The 25,620-nt window shown below is 46.1% G+C and overlaps 1 protein-coding gene across 3 annotated transcripts in view; it reads right to left on the bottom strand.

Annotated features, from left to right (window-relative positions):
- Window positions 1-23,768, bottom strand: part of SQOR (sulfide quinone oxidoreductase) — a 112,300-nt gene extending 88,532 nt beyond the window's left edge. For 2 of the 3 annotated variants that reach the window (XM_069766059.1, XM_069766062.1), the window contains exon 1: window positions 23,689-23,768. The gene's annotated coding sequence lies outside the window, so the exon portion shown is untranslated. Of the gene's footprint in view, window positions 1-10,580; window positions 10,854-23,688 lie in introns of those variants that run through there. The other variant, XM_069766060.1, reaches the window with a different exon arrangement.
- Window positions 23,769-25,620: the final 1,852 nt, after the last annotated feature.

Below are 25,620 nucleotides of genomic sequence, written 5' to 3'. Positions count from 1 at the left end.
AAACATCAGGGACCGACTGATATTCTGCAAAAGGTACAGGGAGTGGACTGCTGAGGACTGGGGCAAAGTCATTTTCTCTGATGAATCCCCTTTTCGATTGTTTGGGACATCTGGAAAACAGCTTATTCGGAGAAGAAGAGGTGAGCGCTACCACCAGTCATGTCTCATGCCAACTGTAAAGCATCCTGAAACCATTCATGTGTGGGGTTGCTTCTCAGCCAAGGGAATCGGCTCACTCACAGTCTTGCCTAAAAACACAGCCATGAATAAAGAATGGTACCAGAATGTCCTCCAAGAGCAACTTCTCCCAACCGTCCAAGAGCAGTTTGGCGCCCAACAATGCCTTTTCCAGCATGATGGAGCACCTTGCCATAAAGCAAAGGTGATAACTAAATGGCTCATGGAACAAAACAGAGATTTTGGGTCCATGGCCTGGAAACTCCCCAGATCTTAATCCCATTGAGAACTTGTGGTCAATCATCAAGAGACGGGCGGACAAACAAAAACCAACAAATTCTGGCAAAATGCAAGCATTGATTATGCAAGAATGGACTGCCATCAGTCAGGATTTGGTCCAGAAGTTGATTGAGAGCATGCCAGGGAGAATTGCAGAGGTCTTGAAGAAGAAGGGTGAACACTGCAGATATTGACTTGCTGCATTAACTCATTCTAACTGTCAATATAACCTATTGGTACTCATAATATGATTGCAATTATATTTCTGTATGTGATATAAACATCAGACAAACACTAATAAAAACCAGAGGGCAGCAGATCATGTGAAAATATAATTTTTTGTGTCATTCAAAACTTCTGGCCATGACTGTAGACTGTGCATGTACAAAAGTATCCCAGCAAAGCATTGTAGTCAGGAACCTTGTGATACGGATTGTGAATACGATTGGGTGAATAAGCCCGGCCTGACCAGACAAATGCTGGATCTTCTGGTAGGGCTGGCATTAGGAGAGGAAAACTGGGAAATTGCATTATCAGTAACTTCCGATGTGGAGACTGCTTCAGGACCTTTGGTGACATCACGGTTATGTGACCATGATGTCACTACAGGTCTTGTAGTCTGCGGAGGTCAGAAGAACTGAAGAGGAGATAGACTAGTGGTACATATTTTATTGTTAGTGTATGTATTTTGTATCTATCCGTGTGTGGTTGAGCCTAGAATGTATGTGCTCCTGGTGATATTAGTGAAGACATCAGAATGTATGGGCTCCTGGTGGTCTAAATAGTGAAGGCATCAGAATGTATGGGCTCCTGGTGGTATATATTAGTGAAGACATCAGAATGTATGGGCTCCTGGTGGTATACATTAGTGAAGAGATCAGAATGTATGGGCTCCTGGTGGTATACATTAGTGAAGACATCAGAATGTATGGGCTCCTGGTGGTATATATTAGTGAAGACATCAGAATGTATGGGCTCCTGGTGGTATATATTAGTGAAGACATCAGAATGTATGGGCTCCTGGTGGTATATATTGGTGAAGACATCAGAATGTATGGGCTCCTGGTGGTATACATTAGTGAAGACATCAGAATGTATGGGCTCCTGGTGGTATACATTAGTGAAGACATCAGAATGTATGGGCTCCTGGTGGTATACATTAGTGAAGACATCAGAATGTATGGGCTCCTGGTGGTATATATTAGTGAAGACATCAGAATGTATGGGCTCCTGGAGGTATATATTGGTGAAGACATCAGAATGTATGGGCTCCTGGTGGTATATATTGGTGAAGACATTAGAATGTATGGGCTCCTGGTGGTATATATTAGTGAAGACATCAGAATGTATGGGCTCCTGGTGGTCTAATTAGTGAAGACATTAGAATGCATGGGCTCGGGTGGTATATATTAGTGAAGACATTAGAATGTGTGGGCTCCTGGTGGTATATTATTGAAGATATTAGAATGTATGGGCTCCTGGTATATATTAGTGAAGACATTAGAATGTATGGAATCCTGGTGGTATATATTAGTGAACTGAAGACATTAGAATGTATGGGCTCCTGGTGGTATATATTAGTGAACTGAAGACATTAGAATGTATGGGCAGTAAACTGCAGATCTGCTGCTGATAACATGATACTGTATGGGGACAGATTGATCTACTAGAGATCGTTCTGTGCCCATCATTCTTTGTCAACCTGTGAAAAGAGGCCAGGAAATAAGTGCCCAACCAATTCAGGATTGTCGATTGCACTAGTTTAACAGCCTGAACTCAGTGAATATAGATGCAACTGAAAAAATTCTGTGTGATGGTGCAATATTAACAATTAAGGAAAAAAAAAAAAGAGTAAAAAAGTGGAGCGCACTCACCGGAGTAGAAGTGTCATACTTTTATTCGGACATACAATGTTGCAGCAGGGAGGGATGTGGAAACAAACGGATGACGGCCGTTTCGTGCACACTTCAACGGGTCCCTGCTGCAACATTGTATGTCCGAATAAAAGTATGACACTTCTACTCCGGTGAGTGCGCTCCACTTTTTTACTCTTTTTTCATACTGTTGTGGATCTCTTTTTTTGGATGCAGCACCCAGGATGTACATGGGGAAAAATTATTACGGCTAACACAGCAAAGAAGGGTTAGAGGTATCAGGGTCTAAAAGATTACAGCAGTGCGGAGGTGTTTTGTTTCTTTTTTTATTAACAATTAAGGACCTCCTTTTGCCCAGGGACCCACTTAGTCTAAAACCTGCCCTGCTGTCTTGACAACGTGTTTTTCCAAGTTTTACCCCAGAACATGTAGTCTATGTGCTCACATTGCAGAAATGCTGCGGAAATGTCTTGACAAGTGTGACCAACTTTTTACTATTGATGCTGCCTATGCAGCATAAATAGTAAAAGATAGAATGTTAAAAATAATACAAAAAAATATGGTTATTCTCACCTTCCGACGGCCCCCGATCTCCTCAGCAGCGCTCCCGGTACGTTCCATTTCCAGGGATGCTTTGCGCAAAGGACCTTTGTGACGTCGCGGTCACGTGACCACGATGTAATCCCAGGTCCATCGCGCAATGCATCCCTGGGAACGGAAGCCACCACATGCACCGCTGAGAGGCGGGAGGACTCCGGGGGCCATCAGAAGGTAAGTATATCCCTATTTTTTATTTTAACAGTTTTTTTTTACAGGAATATTATACCCAGGACCTGCAGGAGAGTCTCCTCTTCTCCAGACCCAGGTAACATCCGCACATGAAGCGCTCACTTTACGCATGTGGGCATAGCCACATGCGTAAAGTGAGCGTTTCAATGCAATTCTATGGCTGCGGAATCGCAATGATTAATGAAATAATGAACATGCTGCGGATTTTACCGCTATGTGATTCCACAGCATGAGCACAGCAACTGCGGAATCCCATAATATTGCGGTTTTTAAACATTTTTTTATGCGTTTCTGCTGCGGCACAAAACGTGGCAGAAACGCAAAAAAAAAAAACCGCAACGTGGGCACACAGCAGTAAAGAAGTTCTGTGCTGCCATTATAGTCTTCCTGCATAAAGACTTTTATTCAAATTTCAAGTAATTACGGTACTTCTATTTCACTAATGGGGGAAAAAAAAAAAACTCTCCTAAGGATGCATTGACGCATTGTAGTTGGCGTGTGTAGGAATTTTTTCTGCATGACAAAAAAAAAAACGCACTGTTTGCCGAGATTGTAAAGAAATTGTGGCAAAAACATTGTGATCGCAGTACATTGTGTGCATGCAGAGTAGGAACAGAATGTTTCTTTGCAAGTCATGCAAGGATATGATGTTCATACAAGTCCCATGTAACATGACTCTGGCAGATCCTCAGGCTGTATATTGCCCTCCTCCTGTTTGTCAGCAGTGATTTCCTGCACGTTCACATCCATAAAACAGGCAGGTCATATGACTCCCATAAAACCTGAGTACTGACAATCAGCAGGGGTGTATGCTGGACCCCTTTTATGGGACCTGCCATGGGACGCACAAGCTTATTCATTCATCAATGACCTGCATTTATCATTCTGTATAGATAGTAAATTAGTGCCTTTTCCAATCTAACAAATTAAACTAATTTTTATCAGATACCAGCTCCACTTTGAAATACCCTATTATTAGTAAATGGGGGTTATTATGCCTAACTGATCTGTATAACAGGGATCAAAGGCACAGTGTGAAAGGGAAAGAAAACAAACCACTGGTACAAGAAATGACACAAATTATCTGGAGTCCCACAAATGAAATGGAGCCACTAAGAACTTAGGAGAAGACAGACAGAGGAGGGTCCCAATAACTCATCATAATGCACATTTCCACCGGTTTTGGAGATGGTAGTCGCCCCTTTACCTCTTGAGCCCCTGTGTGTCTGCACAAATTGCACCAATTGTATGTCCTTCCCTGCTGAAATGGAATTTTGCACTTTGCAATCATGGCAGATCACAGTACATTATGAATTATGATCTTGGATGCAGGGCCGTATTTAGAGTTTCTGCTGCCCTAGGCACTCTTAGTGCTGCCTCCCCCATTGGTGAGTATGACACTATCCGCAGTGACTTTGGCAAGAAATCGCTGTTGTGAAAGTCGCCTTTTGCAGCAGATCCGGGCAGTTTTTCTGCATCTGCCACGTAAGGATCACTTACGGCAACACTGCGTTTGGTTTCATTCATTCCCTATGGGATTTGTGGCACTTGCTGTGATCTGGGAAATGCGGTACCATACCTCCCAACTTTTGAAGAAGGGAAAAAGGAGTAAAGGTTGCGGCGCACGTAGTGTGCCGCGGCAAATTTTAGGCCACGCCTCTGACCACACCCATTTCACAACTAATCACACCCATATCCAAGTCCCAACCACACCCATTTAGCACTGCTGATCACACGGTTTCATATACAATAATTAAAACCAAAAAAATATGGCCACACAGTGCTCCATACTGTATAATGGCTACGCAGTGCTCCACATACTGTATAATGGCCCTACATGATGCTCCATACTGTATAATGGCCACACATGATGCTCAATACTGTATAATGGCCGCACATGATGCTCCATACTGTATAATGGCCGCACATGATGCTCAATACTGTATAATGGCCGCACATGATGCTCCATACTGTATAATGGCCGCACATGATGCTCCATACTGTATAATGGCCTCACATGATGCTCCATACTGTATAATGACCTCACATGATGCTCCATACTGTATAATGACCTCACATGATGCTCCATACTGTATAATGACCTCACATGATGCTCCATACTGTATAATGACCTCACATGATGCTCAATACTGTATAATGACCTCACATGATGCTCAATACTGTATAATGACCGCACATGATGCTCCATACTGTATAATGACCGCACATGATGCTCCATACTGTATAATGACCGCACATGATGCTCAATACTGTATAATGACCTCACATGATGCTCCATACTTTATAATGGCCACACATGATGCTCCATATTGTATAATGGCCATGGCTCATATCCCCCCCTCCTCCTGTATGCATGGCTCATAATTCCCCCCCCCCCTGTATGCATGGCTGATGGCTCATAATTCCCCCCACCTGTATGCATGGCTGATGGCTCATAATCCCCCCCCCTGTATGCATGGCTTATGGCTCATAATTCCCCCCCCCCTGTATGCATGGCTGATGGCTCATAATTCCCCCCCTCCCCCGTATGCATGGCTGATGGCTCATAATTCCCCCCCCCCGTATGCATGGCTGATGGCTCATAATTCCCCCGCCCTCCCTCCCTATGCATGGCTGATGTCTCATAATTCCCCCCCTCCCTCCCTATGCATGGCTGATGGCTCATAATTACCCCCCCCCTCCCTCCCTCCCTATGCATGGCTGATGGCTCATAATTACCCCCCCCCTCCCTATCCCTCCCTCTGCATGGCTCATCTCTCCACCCCCTCCCCTTCTCCCGAGCCATCTTGCATGGCGCGGGTGGCTTACCATCCTCCCCCCGCCCCCCGTCCCTCATACTCACCTGTCAGCTGTCTGTCCCACACGCCGCGCCGACATCCCTCTGGCTCCGGCTCTGTCCCGACGCAGCGCCTTCTTCCTGAGTGAGCGGTCATGTGGTACCGCTAATTAAGGTCATGAATATGCGCATATTCATGACCTTAATTATCGGTACCACGTGACCGCTCACTCAGGACGCGCTACAGACGCTGAGACCAGGCATCGCTGGAGCAGGTGAGTATCGTCTTCAAGGAGGGTGGGTGGGACTCAGAGGCGGGGGGACTCGGAGACTTGGAGGTGGGGAGACTTGGAGGTGGGGGGACTCGGAGGTGGGGAGGACTCGGAGGCGGCGCCGTCGGTCGCGTTTTTGACCCGGCCGGGACTTATTAAAAAAAAAAACAAAAAAAGAACCAAACAACACCTTGCTCAGGTGCCGCCCCCCGCAATGTCGCCGCCCTAGGCACGTGCCCTCGCGTGCCTAGTGGCAAATATGGCCCTGCTTGGATGGGAGTTTCTGACAATTAGACAAGCTGAAGGCTGCTATAAAAGCCACCTGGGCTTCCATAACACCTCAGCAGTGCCACAGGCTGATCACCTCCATGCCACGCCGCATAGATGCAGTAATTCTACTCTCAAGATCGCATCTCACCACCTGTGCACTTGACCCGATCCCTTCCCACTTCATCCCAAACCTCGCCACAGTCTTCATCCCAACTCTAACCCATCTCTTCAACCTATCACTAACAACTGGTGTTTTCCCCTAAAGCTTTAAACATGCCTCAATCACACCTATCCTCTAAAAGCCCTCTCTTAACCCATCCTCTGTATCTAGCTATCGCCCTATATCACTTCTCCCTTATGCCTCAAAACTACTGGAACAACACGTCCATCTTGAACTGTCCTCCCATCTATCTTCCTGCTCCCTTTTCGACGGCTGCAATCAGGCTTCCGGTCACACCATTCCACTGAAACTGCCCTAACTAAGGTCACCAATGACCTCTTAACCGCCAAGAGCAAGCGACACTACTCTGTTCTCCTCATCCTGGACCTGTCCTCTGCCTTTGACACAGTGGACCATTCCCTATTACTACAGACCCTCTCATCCCTTGGCATCACAGACTTGGCCCCATCCTGGATCTCATCATACCTAACTGACCAAACATTCAGCGTCTCCCATTCACACACCACCTCCTCACCTCGCCCCCTATCTGTCGGAGTCCCACAAGGTTCAGCTCTAGGGCCCCTGCTCTTCTCCATTTACACTTTTGGCCTGGGACAGCTCATAGAATCTGACGGTTTTCAGTATCATCTCTATGCTGATGACACGCAGATCTACATCTCTGGACCAGATATCACCTCCCTACTAACCAGAATCCCTCAATGTCTGTCCACTATTTCATCCTTCTCCGCTAGATTTCTAAAACTTAACATGGACAAAACAGAATTCATTGACTTTCCCCCATCTAACGCGACCCCACCCCCCCAACGAACCTATCCATTACAGTAAATGGCTGCCCACTCTTCCCAGTCCCACAAGCTCGCTGTCTCGGGGTAATCCTTGACACTGATCTCTCCTTCAAACTGCATATCCAAGCCCTTTCCACTTCCTGCTCCCTTCAACTCAAAAATATTTCACGGATCCGTACATTCCTAAACCAAGAATCTTCAAAAACCCTATTTCCATGCCCTCATTATCTCCCGCCTCGACTACTGTAACCTCCTGCTCTGTGGCCTCCCCTCTAACACTCTCTCACCCCTCCAATCTATTCTAAACTCAGCTGCCCGACTAATCCACCTGTCCCCCCGCTTGTCAGGACTCTGAACATTTTTTTGATTACCTTTTGTGCATTACTGCCCTTTTCCAAGATGGCGTCTTTGGTCTCATGTGCACTGTCTTCCTGCTATATAACTCCACCCCAGCCTTCAGTCTGTGCTAGAGTATTCTGCCTTGCATCCAGCTTCTGACTCTGGTGGCTTCCTAGCTTTGTACCTGCTCCTGTGAACCTGTGTGGTTATCCTGCTACTCTGCTCTGAGTTCCTGCTGCATACAACGGTTTCCAGTAATCCTCCTTCATCTGCTACTTGTGTTTACTTCCATCTGCATTTATTGGACATGTAAGCTGTTGCTGCTTTGCAAAAACCTGAGACTATTACCTAGGCCTCCCTGGTTGAGCTAAGATATTATTTGAACTGCCTTATAAGCATAGCTATCTGTGTTTGGACTAAACTAGGACTTATTCGTGTCAAGTATTCTCAAGAATAACTGTGCTTCATAGACTTTCTGCTTGATTGCATTTTCCTCTGACGTTCCCTATTGACTGCTAAGCTGCGTTTAATATTTACACCAAGTGTTGTGGACTTGAGTTTCTCTCTGCACCTGTTTAAATCACCGTGTGATAATATAGACTTTACCACTTATAAAACTGTGTCGTGTCCTTTACTTGTCTTGTTCCACGCAAAGAGTCTCCAGAGTTATCCCCTATAATTATTACACCGCTATTCCCCGGCCTCTCCCCTCTGTCAATCCCTTCACCGGCTCCCCATTACCCAGAGACTCCAGTACAAAACCCTAACCATGACATACAAAGCCATCCACAACCTGTCTCCATACATCTGTGACCTCGTCTCCCGGTACGTTCCTGCACGCAACCTCCGATCCTCACAAGATCTCCTTCTCTACTCCCCTCTTCCCACAATCGCATACAAGATTTTTCTCACGCATCACCCCTACTCTGGAACTCTCTACCATAACATATCAGACTCTCACCTACCATCGAAACCTTCAAAAAGAACCTGAAGACCTACCTCTTCCGGCATGCCTACAACCTGCAGTAACCACCGATCGACCAAACCGCTGCTCAACCGGCTCTGCCCTCTCCTACTGTATCCTCACCCATCCCTTGTAGACTGTGAGCCCTAGAGGGCAGGGTCCTCTCTCCTCCTGTACCAGCTGCGACTTGTATTGTTCAAGATTATTGTACCCGTTTTTATTATGTATACCCCTCCTCACATGTAAAGCGCCATGGAATAAATGGCGCTATAATTATAAATAATAATAGATGCATAAGGAACCCCAAACAAGTATTGAGTGCATTTACTGAATTACCAACATTTCAGATTTTAAAATCATGTCAAGCTGGTGTTATAAAGTATTCTAATTTACTGAGATAATGACTTGAGTTTTCATTGGCTGTAAGCCATAATCATCAAATTAACAGAAATAAACACTTGAAATAGATCAGTCTGTAATAACTATATACGAGTTTCATTTTTTGTATTGAAGAACTGAAATAAAATTAACTTTTTGATGCTATTCTAATTTTGTGAGATGCATCTGTATTTTTGAGTTTCAGTCAGTAGTAGGAGGCAAGGGCTTGGATATGTGGTTTGAAAGAGAGGGCAGAGTCGAGGATCACCCCGAGGCAACGAGCGTGTGGGACTGGGGAAAGTGAGCAGCCATTGACATTGATGGATAGGTCTGGTGGAGAGGTAGAATGTGATGGGGGAAAGATGATGAATTCTATTTTGTCCAATGTGGGATTTTGGTGAGTAAGGAGGTGAGGTCAGGTCCAGATAGGTTGATCTGCGTGTCATCAGCATAGAGATGATACTGCAAACCGTGGGATTATATGAGCTGTCCCAGGCCAAAGGTGTAGATGGAGAAGCGTAGGGGTCCCAGAACTGAGCCTTGGGGAACACCGACAGACAAGGGGCGAGGTGAGGAGGTGGTGTAGGAGTGGGAGACACTGAATGTTCGGTCTGTTAGATATGATGAGATGCTGGATAGGGCCAAGTCTGTGATGCCAAGGGATGAGAGGGTCTGTAGCAGGAGGGAATGGTCCACAGTGTCGAACGCAGAAGTCAGGTCCAGGAGAAGGAGGACAGAGTAGTGTCGCTAGCGCTTGGCAGTTAGTAGGTAATTGGTGACATTAGTTAGGGCAGTTTCAGTTGAGTGATGCGGTTGGAAGCCAGATTGTAACGGGTCAAAGAGGGAGCAGGAGGAGAGGTGGGAGGACAGTTCAAGATGGACATGCTGTTCCAGTAGTTTTGAGGCATAAGGGAGAAGAGATATCAGGCGATAGCTAGATACAGAGGATGGGTCGAGGGAAGGCTTTTTGAGGATGAGTGTGATCGAGGCATGCTTGAAGGATGAGGGGGAAGACTCCATTAGTAAGTGAAAGGTTGAAGAGGTGTGTTAGGGTTGGGATGAAGACTGTGGCGAGGTTAGGGATGAGGTAGGACGAAAGCGGGTCAAGCGTGCAAGTGGTGAGGTCATTTGCATGAGCCCTTAAAGTGAACCTGTCACCAGAAAACGCTATTAACTTGCAGATATTGGGTTAATCTGTAGGTTAATAGCAATATTAACCTGCCGAATGATGCAGGGATAAAATGAAAATATATTTTCCCCAGCAGCGTTCAAGTTTCAGTCACGGGGGCGACGCTGGTGCAGGTTCAGTCACTGTGCCCCACACGGACTGACACTAGCTCTGCATTAGTAACACTATTAAGCTGCAGATCATCCCCATGTCTGCAGACATGTCTCATTACAATACTACCCCCGCCCATGCATGTCAGTTGTGGCCCCCGGAATCCCGCACCCTGCACTCCCTCAGGAATACGTACTTCTTCCTCCCTTCGGTGGCGCTGCATTCAGGGATCTTCTGCGCAGAGCTGACGACCTCCGATCCAGTGACCTCAGGCGTGCTCGCCCATAAGGCTTTCCCCACTTGCTCCCTGTATAGTTATTGCTAGGAACCATGTGCATGCGCCTTAGAAAGTTGTATTGGCGGTCATTAAGGGATTCTTGGTAATTTGGGTGTATTTCTCTCCAGTGTTATGGTATAGGGTTGTAGCTAAATTTTCTGCACAGCGAGCTAAAGCCAGCTCACAATGACTAGACACTTTTCCTCAAGCATCCGTCAGAAGTCTGTACAGGCTTCGGCTTATAGCCAAAATTAGAGTAGCGTGCAGAGGTATGCAGAGTTCACTCCTCAGAGAACATAGTAGGCATGACATCTGCATCAAGGTCAAGGTCGCCGTGAACTGCCGCGGTGACAGCTCCGACAGTGACAAATGCTTCTTGCTGAAATGTCCAAACATTAATATATTCTTGCTGAACTTCCATAAATGTTGTAGGCATTACATCTATGGGATTAGGCCAGATATCAAGGGAATCTGTCACTGGATTCATGCAGCCCACACCACAGGCAGCAGCAGCCAGGTGACTTATTCTCTGAAACGCCCCGACATTCCAGGGAAGAACTTCACTGACACATCTATGGCTATGTACACACACACTCACTCCCCTAGAATGGTGCGGGGAGACTGCTCTGCAATCTAGGTTTTCCCTGGCTACAATAGTAATGCCAGGCTCTGATTCATGCTGTCCGTGGTTTGGGAAGTATAAATCAGGTGACAAGTTTCCTTTAATATGAATAGAAAAATGAATAAATAAAAAAATCTTAATATATACTTATCTTGTAATGTTTTCACATCCTGTTCCGTGCAAATGTGTCTGGATCCCAGAATTCTAAGCGGCGGAAGTTCACTGACCGCCATACTAGGACACCCAAGTGATGGGTGTCTCAATATGGAAACTGCTGGTGGTACCAGCCTCTAGCGTGATACCACCACCAGAACACTGTCGCACCACACACACTGTATACACCGTACGCACCACACACACACTCTGTATACGCCGTATGTAGCCTCTTGTGCGGTACCACCAGCGGAACACCGTTGCACCACACTCACACTATATACGCCGTACACAGCCTCTTGTGCGGTACCACCAGCGGAACACCGTCGCGAACATGCCACCTCCGGGATCAGCCGAATGATTCACTGACTGCCGCCATCTTTGTACAGGAGGAGCGCATACCACATGAGGTAGACTGGTCAAAGAAGAGAGCACAGATGGGAGAAGCGAGCACATGGGGAAAGAGAGTGGTTAGGAGGGTGAGCACATGGCCCCATCGTGACATTACCGCCCTCCCAATGCGATAGCATCAGGCCTCCATCTAGTAGTACAGGTCCTTCTCAAAAAATTAGCATATAGTGTTAAATTTCATTATTTACCATAATGTAATGATTACAATTAAACTTTCATATATTATAGATTCATTATCCACCAACTGAAATTTGTCAGGTCTTTTATTGTTTTAATACTGATGATTTTGGCATACAACTCCTGATAACCCAAAAAACCTGTCTCAATAAATTAGCATATCAAGAAAAGGTTCTCTAAACGACCTATTACCCTAATCTTCTGAATCAACTAATTAACTCTAAACACATGCAAAAGATACCTGAGGCTTTTATAAACTCCCTGCCTGGTTCATTACTCAAAACCCCCATCATGGGTAAGACTAGCGACCTGACAGATGTCAAGAAGGCCATCATTGACACCCTCAAGCAAGAGGGTAAGACCCAGAAAGAAATTTCTCAACAAATAGGCTGTTCCCAGAGTGCTGTATCAAGGCACCTCAATGGTAAGTCTGTTGGAAGGAAACAATGTGGCAGAAAACGCTGTACAACGAGAAGAGGAGACCGGACCCTGAGGAAGATTGTGGAGAAGGACCGATTCCAGACCTTGGGGAACCTGAGGAAGCAGTGGACTGAGTCTGGTGTGGAAACATCCAGAGCCACCGTGCACAGGCGTGTGCAGGAAATGGGCTACAGGTGCCGCATTCCCCAGGTAAAGCCACTTTTGAGCTACAGAGAAGCAGCACTGGACTGTTGCCAAGTGGTCCCAAGTACTTTTTTCTGATGAAAGCAAATTTTGCATGTCATTCGGAAATCAAGGTGCCAGAGTCTGGAGGAAGACTGGGGAGAAGGAAATGCCAAAATGCCTGAAGTCCAGTGTCAAGTACCCACAGTCAGTGATGGTGTGGGGTGCCATGTCAGCTGCTGGTGTTGGTCCACTGTGTTTCATCAAGGGCAGGGTCAATGCAGCTAGCTATCAGGAGATTTTGGAGCACTTCATGCTTCCATCGGCTGAAATGCTTTATGGAGATGAAGATTTCATTTTTCAGCACGACCTGGCACCTGCTCACAGTGCCAAAACCACTGGTAAATGGTTTACTGACCATGGTATTACTGTGCTCAATTGGCCTGCCAACTCTCCTGACCTGAACCCCATAGAGAATCTGTGGGATATTGTGAAGAGAAAGTTGAGAGACGCAAGACCCAACACTCTGGATGAGCTTAAGGCCGCTATTGAAGCATCCTGGGCCTCCATACATCTCAGCAGTGTCACAGGCTGATTGCCTCCATGCCACGCCGCATTGAAGCAGTCATTTCTGCCAAAGGATTCCCGACCAAGTATTGAGTGCATAACTGAACATTATTATTTGTTGGTTTTTTTGTTTGTTATTAAAAAACACTTTTATTTGATTGGATGGGTGAAATATGCTAATTTATTGAGACAGGTTTTTTGGGTTATCAGGAGTTGTATGCCAAAATCATCAGTATTAAAACAATAAAAGACCTGACAAATTTCAGTTGGTGGATAATGAATCTATAATATATGAAAGTTTAATTGTAATCATTACATTATGGTAAATAATGAAATTTAACACTATATGCTAATTTTTTGAGAAGGACCTGTATATATGCTTCTACTACAGGTTGCAACCTGTTTGTGTGACGGATTCAGACAAAATCCACTATTTTCTTTTGCTCTAGCTTAAAGTACCATTCTGTTTTTTGTTTTTATTTTCCTATCCATTTGCTGTTACTAATGTATGTATGTATGTGCATTAAAATACCAACCGGTCACTGTTTTTCCAAACCCACTCCAGTCATCTCTCGCATATGACCGCAAATCTTTCTTACAAGATCTCACCACCATACGTTGCTTCTTCACTTAAAAGGGTTGTCTGGGACTTTTCCACTGATGGTTAGACCATCAATATCTGATCTGTGGGGGTACGACACTCAGCACCCCGCAAATCAGCTGGTGCTGGGTGGAAGCATTCAGCTGGGGATCTGCATAGACTGGATACTGAGGAGCTCCATTGATGGTATACAGGTCAAGGCCGAGTACTTCACATCCACCCACCTATTGATTAAAAATAAGGGAGGATGTGCAGTACTCCGCTGCGGCTACTGTAGCACTTTCGCCGCCAGCACCAGGAGCAGATGATCGGTGAGCACACCAGGTCTCACACCCCCATTGATCAGATATTGATGACCTATCCTAAGAATAGGTAATCATTGTTAAAATCCCAGATCACCCTATTAGGGCATGTGCATACGATGCGCAAAACGCTGCGGATCCGCAGCAGTTTACCATGAGCTTACATTACAATGTAAACCTATGGGAAACAAAAAACGCTGTGCACATGCTGCGGAAAAAACCGCGCGGAAACGCAGCGGTTTACATTCCGCAGCATGTCACTTCTTTCTGCGGATTCCGCAGCGGTATTACAGCTGCTCCTACAGTTGTAAAACCGCAGTGAAATCCGCAGAAAAACTGCTGTAAATCCGCGATAAACCTGCAGCAAAAAAGCAGCGTTTTTGCCCTGCAGATTTATCAAATCCGCATCGGAAAAATCCGCAGTGGACCATTCTACTTGAGCCTTAGGGTTCACTTACACTGGAATATAACATGGATGAAGCTATCCAATATTCTATCAGTGAGCAGTACTATGGGGCAGTGCAGATCTGCGATTATTTTCACCTGCAATTGTAGCATGCTGCGAGTGACTCCAATATTTGGATTATGTGCATCCATACAGGTTTATGGGTGCGTGTGAAACATCCAACTGCACTGGGATGTTATCTGAGTGCAGTCGGATTATCTTGAACAGAGACAATAGAGAAGATGCAGAAATTAAGTTTTCCATCTTCTCCACACCTGTGCTGCACATCTCTCATGCAAGACAATCAGATCACACTTGGATGAAACTCTTACAGAGTTTGAGGTGTGTCATTAGCATAATCTGTCCGATTCTCTCACATGAGAGAATCTACACCAGTGTGAGCGAGCACTTAGTGCACCACTCCAGCATTTTTCTTTTATTTCATCGCTGGAGTGGTGCTTAAAATACAAGTTCCCTGCCCCCTGTGATACTCACCTTCCTTCACGTTTTCACCGCTGCTCCGATCCGTCTCCTGCAGTTTGTGACCTGCCGGCTGCTCCATTGTTTCATGGGGTGAGTTGGAGTTCTCTAATCAATGTAAGTCTATGGAAGCATCATTCTGGCCCTCATAGACTTGCATTGAGAGCTTGTGATGTAGCTTCTGAGACCGGCCACTGAGAAGCTGCGCTCACAAGATGGTGCTGTGGGATCAGACCAGCACCAAAAAACAGTGAAGACACCAGAGGGTGAGTATATGACTGGGGCAGGGGACTTACGCTTAAAGCACCACCCCAGCGGTGAAAAAGAAACTGCTGGCGTGGTGCTTTAATATAAGTCTATGGGGGGCCTGATTCTGCGTCTTACATTGACAAAATTACTTTTGGACACACAGAAAAAGTTGCCGTGCGCCGACTTGTTACAGCTGCAGTCAAGCGGTCCAGATGAGGACTGGTAATGAAAACGACAAAACAGAGACTGGTAAGTGTTACGCAAGTAAGTATATGAGCACTGAACATACATTATAATAGCGAACAGATAATGAAATTAACGGGGTTGTCCACTATTAGGACAACCCCTTCTTGATCTATAAAAGTTTGGGCGCGATAAAATAAAAAAGCTAATACTCTCCTCCTGTGCCAGCGCCCATACGGCGGTGTCAGCATTTGCGTTCCCAGGGCTCTCGTGTGGTTGTTATGACATGTGAGCCTGGCCAACAATCAGCACAGGCGTCATAGTGCCCGCCATCGTACGAATTGAACATGAAGAGGAAATCCGGGCTACGGCTGCTCTCTCACGTCCTCTTCATGTTCAATTTGTATGAATGCAGGGACAGTGACGCCAGCACTGACTGATGGCCAGGCTCACGTGTCATAACTATAAGGGAGCCCCGGGGAGAGCGAGTGATGAATGCGCCAGCATGGCAGGAGAGTATAAGCTTTTTTATTTTATCGGGGAGGAAACATTTAGACCGAGAAGGGGTTGTCCTAGTAGTGGATAGCTCTTTTAAAGAAGCACTCCTCCCATCAAATTTGTTATCCTCCAATTATATAGCAATGTGTACTTACAATTGCTCATTTTGCTTTTCTACCCAGTTGATTAGTCTGTTTTTTCTGCGTAGAAACAGGAAGTCTCTTATTCCTGCATTTATCATTCCCCTCTTCAACTTCTCACCATCTGCTCATCCTCCCCCCCACCATAGACTTTTGCAGTGACACATGACTTGTGCAGACAGAATTGACCTCCTGTTTCTACATAGAGCTTAGGCTACTTTCACACTAGCGTCGGTCCGTCGCAGTGCGTCAGGCCGACGTACCGACGCATCCTGTGACAACGCAGCACAACGGGGGCAGCGGATGCATTATTACAACGCATCCGCTGCCCCATTGTGAGTTGCGGGGAGGAGGGGGTGGAGTTCCGGCCGCGCATGCGCGGTCGGAAATGGAAGACACAACGCCCAAAAAAACGTTGCAGGCAACGTTTTTTTTTGTTCCGATGGTCTGCTACAACACGACGCAACCGTCGCACGACGGTTGCGTCGTGTGGCAATGCATCGCTAATGTTAGTCTATGGGGAAAAAACGCATCCTGCAGACAACTTTGCAGGATGCGTTATTTCTCCAAAACAACGCATTGTGACGTGCATCGTACGAAGCTAGTGTGAATGTAGCCTTAGTCAGCTTTTAATCAAGTGATGTCATAACCAATAATGAACTTAAGGAAACAGAATAATTAGCTGGATAGAAGGGCAAAATGAGCAATTGTATGTGCACAGTGATATATAATATGATGACTGCAATATATTAAGAGCATAAGAAATCTGATGGGAGGAGGAGTAGGAATGCTTCTTTAATAAAAGGAACAGGAGTAGTACTTTAAATAGAAATGAAGTACATCATGTTGGCAGTGACCATCCTGTGAAATGTGATATCTATGTATAGGTAACATATTGCAGCCTGGATAACATCCACTAGTAGCTGGGACTAGTACAGGTCATAAGATGGCCTCATTTTATGCTAATTATAACTTGTGCGGGAGAATCACTGCAGACATTTTCTGAAAAGTCACTTCCTTAGACCTGAATGCAATTGTTTCAACAGAAAGTGCATGTGATTCTTACAAATCCCACTGCGATATATGGACTTTTTATAGCTGCATCATTTTTGCAACAAATCTGAAGTATGGGAATATTAACTAACTTAAGTCTGATGCAAGAATCTCCACCTAGTCTGACCGGACATATGAGCAACAGCTCAGAGTATGACACCATTATCTGCTCCAAGTCTGGAACAGACTCATAAAGGAAGAACAAGTCTGACAACTGCAGTCTGCTCATAGTTTACAACTGCTGACTGTACAAAGTTAGACATATGTGGAGATTTATTTATGGTACACTATGGAATGCATTTATTAGGCAGTTTACAGTGTTTGGCTTAAAAAGACCCAAATCAAGTTTCTTCAAAAATGGCAACTTTTGTTCAGAACTTGTCAGATTTAAAAAATGATGGTCACAGCAGCGTGTTTAATTTTCTGGCTTCTATATAGTCTCACATCCACCAGAAATTAGTAAAAGATATTAAAGGGATCCTGTCAGCAGATTTTGCCGCTATAAGGTGCGGCCACTGCCTTTCAGGGCTTATCTACAGCATTCTATAATGCTGTAGATAAGCCCCCGGTCCGATCTGCAAGTGAAGAAAAATGAGTTATATTATACTCACCCGGGGGAAGAGGTCCTGTGCAGTCCGGTCTGATGGGTGTTGCAGGTCCGGGTCCTCCCATCTTCTTGTGATGTTGCCCTCCTGCTTGTTCATCGCTCCCCGGCATCGGCGCTCCTGCGCAGGTATACTTCTCTGCCCTGCTGAGGGCAGAGTAAAGTACTGCAGTGCGCAGGCGCCGGGAAAGGTCAGAGAGGCCCAGCGCCTGTGCACTGCAGTACTTTACTCTGCCCTTAAAGGGAACCTGTCACCCCGAAAATCGCGGGTGAGGTAAGCCCACCAGCATCAGGGGCTTATCTGCAGCATTCTGTAATGCTGTAGATAAGCCCCCGATGTTACCTGAAAAAGGAGAAAAAGACGTTAGATTATACTCACCCAGGGGCGGTCCCGCTGCTGGTCAGGTCGGATGGGCGTCTCCGGTCCGCTGCAGCGCCTCCCATCTTCATTACAAGACGTCCTCTTCTGATCTTCAGCCACGGCTCCGGCGCAGGCGTACTTTGCTCTGCCCTCTTGAGGGCAGAGGATAGTACTGCAGTGCGCAGGCGCCGGAAAGGTCAGAGGCCCAGCGCCTGCGCACTGCAGTACTTTGTCTGCCCTCAACAGGGCAGACCAAAGTACGCCTGCGCCGGAGCCGTGGCTGAAGATCAGAAGAGGACGTCTTGTAATGATGATGGGAGGCGCCGCAGCGGACCGGAGACGCCCATCCGACCTGACCAGCAGCGGGACCGCCCCTGGGTGAGTATAATATAACGTCTTTTTCTCCTTTTTCAGGTAATATCGGGGGCTTATCTACAGCATTACAGAATGCTGCAGATAAGCCCCTGATGCCGGTGGGCTTACCTCACCCGCGATTTTCGGGGTGACAGGTTCCCTTTAACAGGGCAAATCAGTACACCTGCGCAGGAGCCGCGGCAAGAAGCAAAGAACAGGACGACATCGTATGAAGATGGGAGGACCTGGACCTGCGACACCCATCGGACCGGATATCCCCCCCAGGTGAGTATAATATAACTCATTTTTCTTCACTTGCAGGTTGGACCAGAGGCTTATCTACAGTCATGGCCAAAAGTTTTGAGAATGAGACAAATATTAATTTTTCCAAAGTCTGCTGCTTCATTTTTTCTAATGGCAATTTGCATATTCTCCTGAATGTCAGAGTGATCAGCTTAACAGCAATTACTGTACTTGCAAAGTCAATATTTGCCCAAAAATGAACTTTAACCCCCAAAACACATTTCAACATCATTGCAGTCCTGCCTTAAAAGGAGCAGCTAACATCGTTTTAGTGATTGATCCATTAACACAGGTGTGGGTGTTGATGAGGGCAGGGCCATGATTAAGTAAGAATGACATCACTGGACACTTTAAAAGGAGGCTGGCGCTTGGTATCATTGTTTCTCTTCAGTTAACCATGGTTATCTCTAAAGAAACACGTGCAGCCATCATTGCACTGCACAAAAATGGCCTAACAGGGAAGAGTATCGCAGCTACAAAGATTGCACCTCAGTCAACAATCTATCGCATCATCAAGAACTTCAAGGAGAGAGCTTCCATTGTTGTCAAAAAGGCTCCAGGGTGCCCAAGAAAGACCAGAAAGCGCCAGGACCATATCTTAAAACTATTTCAGCTGCGGGATCGGACTACCAGCAGTGCCGAGCTTGCTCAGGAATGGCAGCAGGCTGGTGTGAGTGCTTCTGCACGCACTGTGAGGCGGAGACTCTTTGAGCAAGGCCTGGTTTCAAGGAGGGCAGCAAAGAAGCCACTTCTCTCCAGAAAAAACATCAGGGACCGACTGATATTCTGCAAAAGGTACAGGGAGTGGACTGCTGAGGACTGGGGCAAAGTCATTTTCTCTGATGAATTCCATTTTCAATTGTTTAGGACATCTGGAAAACAGCTTATTCAGAGAAGAAGAGGTGAGTGCTCCCACCAGTCTTGTCTCATGCCAACTGTAAAGCATCCTGAAACCATTCATGTGTGGGGTTGCTTCTCAGCCAAGGGAATCGGCTCACTCACAGTCTTGCCTAAAAACACAGCCATGAATAAAGAATGGTACCAGAATGTCCTCCAAGAGCAACTTCTCCCAACCGTCCAAGAGCAGTTTGGCGCCCAACAATGCCTTTTCCAGCATGATGGAGCACCTTGCCATAGAGCAAAGGTGTTAACTAAATGGCTCATGGAACAAAACATAGAGATTTTGGGTCCATGGCCTGGAAACTCCCCAGATCTTAATCCCATTGAGAACTTGTGGTCAATCATCAAGAGACGGGTGGACAAACAAAAACCAACAAATTCTGGCAAAATGCAAGCATTGATTATGCAAGAATGGACAGCTATCAATCAGGATTTGGTCCAGAAGTTGATTGATAACATGCCAGGGAGAATTGCAGAGGTCTTGAAGAAGAAGGGTCAACACTGCAAATATTGACTTGTTGCATTAACTCATTCTAACTGTCAATATAACCTATTGGTATAAAAATAAATAAAAACCAGAGGGCAGCAGATCATGTGAAAATATAATTTTGGTGTCATTCTCAAAACTTTTGGCCATGACTGTATAGCATTATAGAATGCTGTAGATAAGCCTTGAAAGGTGGTGGCAGCATCTTATAGCGGCAAAATCTGCTGATAAGTTCATAAAGCGGACCTAAGCGCAAATCACTGCAATGATCGTTTTTCTCACTAGAAGATCACTTAGAGGTCAGCCAGTGAGTTAGTCAGTCTCATACACGCCAAGATCCATGCTAAACTTCACAACTGCTGATTGTATCGGAAGCAAGAAATGACATCGTTAAGGGCTCGTGCAGACAGCTTTATTTTCTGCAATATGATGAAAAAGGAACATTGAATCTCACCTTTCTCAAGCTCTCCAATGAGAGCAGAAACGGGCTAGATCCCTTTCTTTGCAGTCTCCTGCATTCCTGCTTTGAGGTCTGGGGTCATGGGGACTCAGTCTTGCAGCATGGGCGCTATGAGGCACCAGGCGGTCCATCCTGCCGATGCATTGCTGCTGTGGCGGTGGTCAGCGCACGGCTCCGCTCCATTAGGGCGATAGGGATACCCTAAGGATATGTGCACACGTTGCGGATTTGTCTTGAGGATTCGCAGCAGTTTTCCATCAGGTTTACAGTACCATGTAAACCTATGGAAAACCAAATCCGCAGTGCCTATGGTGCGGAAAATACCGAGAGGAAAAGCTGCGTTGTATATTCCGCAGCATGTCAATTCTTTGCACGGATTCCGCAGCGTTTTACACCTGCTCCTCAATAGGAATCCGCAGGTGTAAAAACGCAGGTGGAATCCGCACAAAAAAAAAAAAACGCAGGAAATCTGCAGGTAATCCGCAGGTAAAATACAGTGCATTTTACCTGCGGATTTTTTAAAAACGGTGAGGAAAAATCTGCACACGAATCCGCAACGTGTGCACATAGCCTAAGAGGTTCACCATGACGTGGCAGTGGGCTTCACACAGTCTGATCAGAATATTAAGCTAAGATCCTCATGTTCAGTTATATATATTTTTTCCTGGTGGCTTTAGATAATGTATGATTTTTGGACGTGCTGTCCATTCTCCTTTTCAAACTTTTTATTTTTCTGCCCCAGTGCGATTTGACAAAACACCGGATCACACTCAGGCCAACATTATCCTATGGGCTGTGCACATGTCCAAATTTAGTCTAAGGAAAAAAAATTGCAGCATGCATGATTTGCATTCGATATTCAGATCGCACTCAGCCATGCAAGTTAATGAATCCATGGGAAAAAAATAAAAATAAAAAAATCAGACCTCACTCAGATGACAGCTGAGTGCAGTCCAATTATCACAGACGAATAGAATGTAGAAGATGGAGAAATGTCATTCTTTTCCATCTTCTCCTCATGTGAGAAAATAGTTTGATCAGAGTGTGATTGGAAAAAGAGAAAATACTCCAGTGTGACACAAGCCCTAGATCCCGGGGTACGCTGTGTCGTCTTACATTAGGTTGTACATGGGGGTCTTCTTAGCTCAATGAGGAAGTTTAATGTACGAGGACTTATTGCGCCACTGGGATATTGCTGTAATAGCTTTATAGTTAGAGGAACGTAATTCGTGTAAGTATGTGGTCATGAGGCAAGCTCAGGCCTCACCAGAGATCCGTGAAACATGGGCCGAGTACATACAGACCATGATGCAGACTGGCCACGGACACAGAGACACAATGAGACTGTGGAGTTCACGGCGGGAGACCTGCAGCCAGTCCGCACATCACGGTCCGTAAAGACTTGGTGACAACCACCAGGTTATACTGGGGTGGGATTTAGTTCTCCATATAATGTAGATTATATCACATGCAGCAGGGGTCGAGCTCTGTGATTCAGGGATCCTCATATCCATGAGCGGCGGCACCTCTTACTGGGAGAAAAGGGAAAGCTGTCAGTCAGCGGCAGATGGAGCCTGTGGCTCGTAAATACAAAAAAAAAAAAAAACAGTGTCTATTGCCCATGTCATCGGCTCTGCTGTGGCTCTCCCCTATGAGAAGGACTACAAAAACCAGCAGAAATTCCACAATATCTGGACCTCACCGCGCAGATGTCCCTGCTCTGGATATAATGCAGATAATTTTTTAGCCTACGTTCCCATTGTGAGTTATTTTTACATTTGCATTTTTTTTTTTAAATGCAAGTAATATATTTTACTTAATAGGTGCAGAAAATCTGCAGAATCATAAACTGACCGGAAGCGCATTGTGGTAACGTGTCCTTGTATGGCACAGGGTCAAATCCACAGAGAATATCACCGGAATTTGCCACCTCCGGGCATCAGGTTGGCAGCACCCGTCACTTTACTCTCTGCAGCATGTGGTTTCATAAATCAGGTACAATACACAAATCTGCTGCACATCTCACCAGTGTGGTCATGCCCCTAGAATTACCGCTGCCACCACTGACTGGCAGACACGTCTGTACTATGCCAGAGCGAGGGGACATAGCAGAGGACGATCACTGGGCTCCTACATCTCATCATTAGGCTTTCATTGCTGTATGACAGTCTGAGCAGTTAGAACTTACCTGGTATTGGGGAACTACAACTACCAGCATTCCAACCAACCACTACAACTACCAGCATTCCAGCCAACCACTACAACTACCAGCATTCCAGCCAACCACTACAACTACCAGCATTCCAACCACTACAACTACCAGCATTCCAGCCAACCACTACAACTACCAGCATTCCAGCCAACCACTACAACTACCAGCATTCCAACCACTACAACTACCAGCATTCCAACCACTACAACTACCAGCATTCCAACCACTACAACTACCAGCATCCAACCACTACAACTACCAGCATCCAACCACTACAACTACCAGCATTCCAACCACTACAACTACCAGCATTCCAACCACTACAACTACCAGCATTCCAACCACTACAACTACCAGCATTCCAACCACTACAACTACCAGCATTCCAACCACTACAACTACCAGCATTCCAACCACTACAACTACCAGCATTCCAACCACTACAACTACCAGCATTCCAACCACTACAACTACCAGCATTCCAACCACTACAACTACCAGCATTCCAACCACTACAACTACCAGCATTCCAACCACTACAACTACCAGCATTCCAACCACTACAACTACCAGCATTCCAACCACTACAACTACCAGCATCCAACCACTACAACTACCAGCATTCCAACCACTACAACTACCAGCATGCCAACCACTACAGACTAGCTAATCCCCCTGCAGAGACATGCCCCTGTCACACTCACAGCTCTAGTGACTGGCACAGAATACAAATGTCTGACAACTCTTCAGGGGGCACCGCTGCAGGGACGTCACCCCCCATATAGATGCAATATGCCTGTGAATAGCCTATGGACACATGCTGTGCAGCGGAGGTCCGCGAGTGCGGCCAGCAGAGACTTACCTCAGGGCTCTGCGGTGCACACAGGCTGGCAGTGCGGAGGGCAGTGAGCCACATTGGAGCTCCGCCCACAAGTCAAAACGTCTGCCTCAAGCTCCTCCTGTTACCTGCAGTGATTGGCTGCGGTGCTGGGCGGGGCTATAAACGCTGTACATAATACACAGAGGGCAGGGGAGCGTGCGGTTAGAATGGAGTTGATTTTTGAGGTAATGATGTCACCGGAATGGGCGGAGCCTCCCAGCAGGGAGCAGCGTGGAGCAGCTAAGGTTCAAAGTTGGGTTGCGTCTAGTTCGGAGTTGATTTTTTGTGGTTCTCAAACACTCAACTCCATTGTAGCGGATTCACTAGTGAGCCGTCTAGATCGGAGTGGATTTTTTGAGGCCTCATTCCATCCTCTCCATTTGTAGCGGATTCACTACTGAAGTGACTAGATCGGAGTGGATGTTCTGTGGTCCTCATTCCATCCTCTCCACTGTAGTCGGTTCACTGGTGAGGTGACTGGATCGGAGTTGATTTTTTGATGATCTCTGCAGCTTCTCCATTCTAGACAGTTCAGTTTCTACAGTGAGGTCCCTCAAATAAAAAATTTTTTCATGGTTAATCAAACTTGCATTTTATTACTGCTTTTTATAATATACATAATTACACATAGCACGGATTGTTGATTTTTGCCTGAATTTTCCTTTTGCTGTATTACCAGTCCTAGCCGCAGCATCGACATTGGAAGAGTGGACGGAGCCTCACAGGGAAAAACGTAACAGCGCATCAACAGAGTCCTCGTAATTTGCAACATTGGATCGGAGTGGGTTTTTTGAGGACTTCATTTTAGCAACTCCATTCTAGCTGATTCATTAATCAAGCATGTAGATCGGAGTGGATTTTTTGAGGACCTCCCTGTAGCCTCCAGTCATGACAGTTTGGGGCTGAGGTGACTGGAATCGAGTTTTTCAAAGAGTGAGTGGAGCTTCACAGGGAGAAACATTAGGGTATGTTTCCACGTGCAGGAAACGCTGCGTGTCTGACGCTGCATAGAGCCGCAGCGTCAGACACGCAGCGTCCAGATGTTACAGCATAGTGGAGGGGATTTAATGAAATCCCGTCTCCACTATGCGTGGTAACACGCACGCGGCGGCCCTGCGACTCCAGACATGCTGCGCGTCTTTTCAGATCGCAGCATGTCCGTATATCTTGCGGCGACGCTGCGTCGCCGCAAGATATAGCACGGGGCCCTATGCGATGGGTGCGATGATGCCGGATGTGTGCTGTGAACACATCCGGCATCATCGCGTCCCAGAAGGGGGCGGGGCTTAGCACAGAGCGGCAAAGCCGCTCCGACGATACCGCCGGCCATCCTAATCGTGGACACGCAGCCTAACAGAGCGAAGCAACAGAGTCCTTGTAATTTACAACATTGGATTAGATTTTGAGGATCTCATTTTAACAACTCAATTCTAGCTGATTTACTAATTATTTAATACTAGATGGTGGCCCGATTCTAACGCATCGGATATTCTAGAATATGTATGTAGTTTATTTATGAAGATTTTAGAATAATACAATCAATACACAGGATTCGGCTGGCTGGGCGCGACCAATTAGCGAAGCAAGGTTCAAATCCCAGGCCAATTTGCAGCCGGACTGCGCCTGTCGCTGATTGTTCGCGGCCCGGCCACGTAGTATATAGCACAGCCACGTAATATATTACACAGGCACATACTACGTGGCTGTGCAATATACTATGTTGCACAGCCACGTAGTATATTGCACAGCCCACGTAGTATATAGCAATGTGGGCACCATATCACTGTTAAAAAAGAATTAATATAAAACATCATTATATTCTCACCCTCAGACGGCCCCCGGATACAGCCCAGGCATTCAGCGATGCTCCTCGCGACACTCCGGTCTCAAGAATGCATTGCGGTCTCGCGAGAT

This window comes from Ranitomeya imitator, chromosome 4 (assembly GCF_032444005.1).
Source record: "Ranitomeya imitator isolate aRanImi1 chromosome 4, aRanImi1.pri, whole genome shotgun sequence".
In the NCBI taxonomy this organism is placed as follows: domain Eukaryota; kingdom Metazoa; phylum Chordata; class Amphibia; order Anura; family Dendrobatidae; genus Ranitomeya; species Ranitomeya imitator.
Note: the sequence above shows the minus strand (reverse complement) of the source record. Positions and strands in the feature narration are given on the sequence as shown.